Raw genomic sequence first — 3,640 nt, 5'->3', positions numbered from 1 at the left:
TTTATATATATAAAATGAAAAGATAATCAGTATTTGCTGAGAGTTTGGGGTATAAAAAAAGAATGAAGTCAAGGGTGACACCAAGGTTGGGTACCCAGAACAAAAGGGAGAAAGATAACATTTACTGAATGGATGCATATGGAAAGTATGTTTAGCAAGTTCAAATTTAAACATTTTACACATCCAAATGAAGATGTCATGTAAGCAGTAGATATTTTAGGTAGACAATGTGGTTAAAAGAATAAGAGAATGGAATACAAGAAACTTAATGAGGATTATCTCAAAGGGACATGGTGATTGGTTGGGTGTCTGGGATGAGGGAGACGGAGTCAAAATGAATGAAATTATGATTCCCTGTGACCCAAATCATTTACACTCAGGACACTTTGTGGAAGTACTTAATATCTTTGGATTATATGTCTTCATTTGTATGATAGAGATCTTTGCTCACAGAATTGTTAAAGGCATAAATGAGAGACTTACAGAAAGTTTATCGAATGTTGAATGATTTTATGAATAACATTGCAAAGGGGAAGCTGGTTTGAAGATGAGGTGATGACATCCACACATACCTTACAAGGAAAGACAGAGACCCAAGGGGAAGAAACATCTTCCCTTAAAATGTCTCATCTGCATCAGAAATCAAGGTCTCTCATTCTATGTTTCCCATCCACCAAGGCCACATTGGCCACTTCAGGAGTAATTCCTTTTTAACCACCAGCCGCTCCATATCAATGAGGATACTAAGGCACCTCAGTCAGAGTCTGGGATCCTTGGGAGAGAAAAAGCTGGAGGATATTCCCACCTGAATACTTAAGAATTCCAAGGTCTTCAGTGACTAATGTGAAGGGGTAAGCTATGAACTTTGTTAGATTCAGGTTTTGCTGTACCACCAACTAGTTTGAGATACTGGTTTTCTGTTCTGCAAAATGGGAATAATAATATCAACCTTAGAGTGTCATTGTTAGAATTAGAAGAATAATATTTCTAAAATGCATGGAACAAACCCTGGTTCATTACAGGTTCAGAAAAAACCAGGCCCCTTCATTTTATTTTTTTCTAATTTTGGTGGGGGTGGGAATGGCTACCAGATGGTCCCATCTTACAATGCTCTTGGGCTTATGGGCACTGATGCCCAACCATGATCAGTTACCTGAGAAGTTCATGAGGAGATGGAGCCTATCTTTCCTTCAGTTTTCTGTTCCACCTGAAGGACAGGAGATCAGAAGTGGTGTCCTATTACAGATCCCCTGCCTCCTCCCTCACCTGTTCACCATCCAGCAGGCTCTTAGTATTGCTTCACAATGCTCAAGCCCTGAGCAGGGACCATGTTTAGACAGTCTGAAGGCAGATATGAGGCAGCTGAACTGAGGTGAGCACGGAGGAGAACCAAGTGACCCAGGAATCTGGGTCAGTTTAGAAATCACAGCAACTCACACTACTAGATCGAACCCACTCCTGACCCAAGAGCTGGGACCCAAGGCAGGAAGCAGGGGCTTCCAAGAGGTGAGGACCTCCAGAGAAAGGAGAAGCTCCACCACACCACAGTGCAGCTGAAACAGGTCTTCGGGTAGTATGAGGCTGTCGGTGGAGTGGGGATGTCCCCACCTCAAACCTCTGGGACAGGTGGGGTTGCTGGAGGTCATCATGTCCATCTTTAATTCCCTTTTAGACTCACTACCAGAAAAATCTTCAGCAACCTCTTCTTTGTGTCTCAGTCTGCTGAGTCCCCCTGGGAGTTCGGAAGAATGGTTGCTCAAATCTTTCACAGACAGAGGGGCTTGTCCTTGTCTCCTTGGCACTGGTTTCCTGTGGCCCCAACACCCTTCTGAGGAAGCCCTAGGTGAGTCTAGCAGGGAAGACTCATGACCAATCTCATGGCAGACTGTGACAGAGCCTCAGTTATGTGTTTGAAAAGATCAGTACAGGAGAGACCATGTCTAATCCTCTGTGAACCAGACAGGCTTCATGGAACATGTGGTTAGGAAGAGGGCTTTGGGCAGGATGGTAGGGTTCCAGTAGTCAGGGGTGGGAGCAAGGAGCAGGGAAAGGGAACTATTATTCCCGACAGAGGGATGTGAGTGAGCCAAAAAGAGGCTGACCCAGAGACTGAGGCCAGCAGGACTCTTCAATAGAAGCAACTGGAGAGGTCTAGTTCAGATCTTCCCCAAAATTTACTCTTTCTATCCCCTGGAAGCCTCATCAAGGATGGTCGGCGAATACTGACATCCATCTTCATGACCAAGTACTCTTATTCCAGAAAGGGACAGGCTAGAGCTGTTTTTCTAAGAATGCAACTCCTGACTTTGAGGTTCTAGGATTATTTTCTGAGAAAAATAAGTCTTGGAAGGGGGTGAAGTGGCACAGATTCCTCTTTCAACTTTAAAGGAAGCTGGGTTTGGGGCCCTTGGGCAGAGTTGAGACTGAAGTCCAGGTTAACACAAGTAGCCAAGAATAAGATATATAATGTACAGTAGACACTCTTCCCAAGACTTCGCCCTGTGTGAGGCACAAAGAAAGCCTCAGGCCAGTCCTCTGTGGGCTCCTGCCTATATGTGTTGCCTCCATGGACCCCCAGCTCAGCATCCAACACCAAAGTCTTAACTCCTTCCTCTGTGGCATGGACCATCTCCACACAGTCTCCATGCCTGGAGTCATGTTCTCAGAAAGACATACACCAACCACACATCAGAGGCTATGGGGATTAACACAGTCAGGAAGGTCCTTTTTGGGAAGCTTCAGGAGGAGAGGGGTCAGAAGTTGAGTCAATGGCAGAGGAGGAGTGCTTGCTCTGCAGCTGTGAGGATCCTTAGTGGGAGGACAGCTTGGAGAGGCATCAGAGGAAGTGGTAGGACCACATAGGCCCAGGGAATGGTGGCCAGGAGGATCAGAGTACAGCAAACCAAAGGCAGCTGGAACTGGACCAGAGGTGAGAGGCAGGTGTCTGCAGGGATCAAGCTCCTGGTGGAGTTGTCCTGGGAATGTCAGTTCTTCTGTTTCCTCCAATTAAATTATCTGCACGGCATGACCTGGCTTACAGACTTCACTGTAGATAGTAATGAGAGGTACCCTTTCTTTCAGATGCTGTTCTCTGATAACCTGGGAATGCAAGACAAAAGGTTCCTGAAACAGCTGAGGGATAGAGGAGCCCTAGAAGGATCAGAAAAGAACCAGTGGATGACATGCAATACTTATGAATTCCCCTAAGTGCCCAGCATTATATTGGTCCCAAGCGCAAATTTTCTTAGTTAACATTGTTGACTGTCTGAAAAGTGTTAAAGAGGCAGTAGGAACAGAAACATCAGTGACAAGATTTGACAAACTCAGGCCAGGCAGTGAGAGGCCTGGGAGAGCACACAGCCCAGCTCTCACCTTGTTTGAGCTCTCTTGAGATTTCTGCTGGCTCAGCTCTACATACTGGATGCTATCATCATCAGCATCTTGTGATCTTGCACCTGAGAGACAGGCAGAGTGGAGGTTGAATCTGAGCCTTGGAAATCTGCACTCTCACCCACTGCTATGGACACAGACCATGGCCAGACCTACTAAACCCTCTGCAGGGACATTTCAAGGGAACAAACTGTAGGAGAAAGGATATCAAGAATGCAATGAGAAAGAGAGGTTTGTGGGCATGGAAGGA

The 3,640-nt window shown here is 45.8% G+C and overlaps 1 long non-coding RNA gene across 1 annotated transcript; it reads right to left on the bottom strand.

Annotated features, from left to right (window-relative positions):
• Nucleotides 1-489: 489 nt before the first annotated feature.
• On the bottom strand, nucleotides 490-3,457 carry LOC105002924. Its single transcript, XR_827042.1, has 2 exons — nucleotides 3,373-3,457; nucleotides 490-3,099 (listed from the first exon to the last, which is right to left on the bottom strand). It is a non-coding gene; the product is annotated as an uncharacterized LOC105002924 (long non-coding RNA).
• Between the last annotated feature and the right edge of the window lie 183 nt (nucleotides 3,458-3,640).

This window comes from Bison bison, unplaced genomic scaffold (genome assembly GCF_000754665.1).
Source record: "Bison bison bison isolate TAMUID 2011002044 unplaced genomic scaffold, Bison_UMD1.0 scf7180017856838, whole genome shotgun sequence".
In the NCBI taxonomy this organism is placed as follows: domain Eukaryota; kingdom Metazoa; phylum Chordata; class Mammalia; order Artiodactyla; family Bovidae; genus Bison; species Bison bison.
The sequence above is the reverse complement of the archived record's forward strand: the minus strand, read 5'-3'. Positions and strand labels throughout refer to the sequence as shown.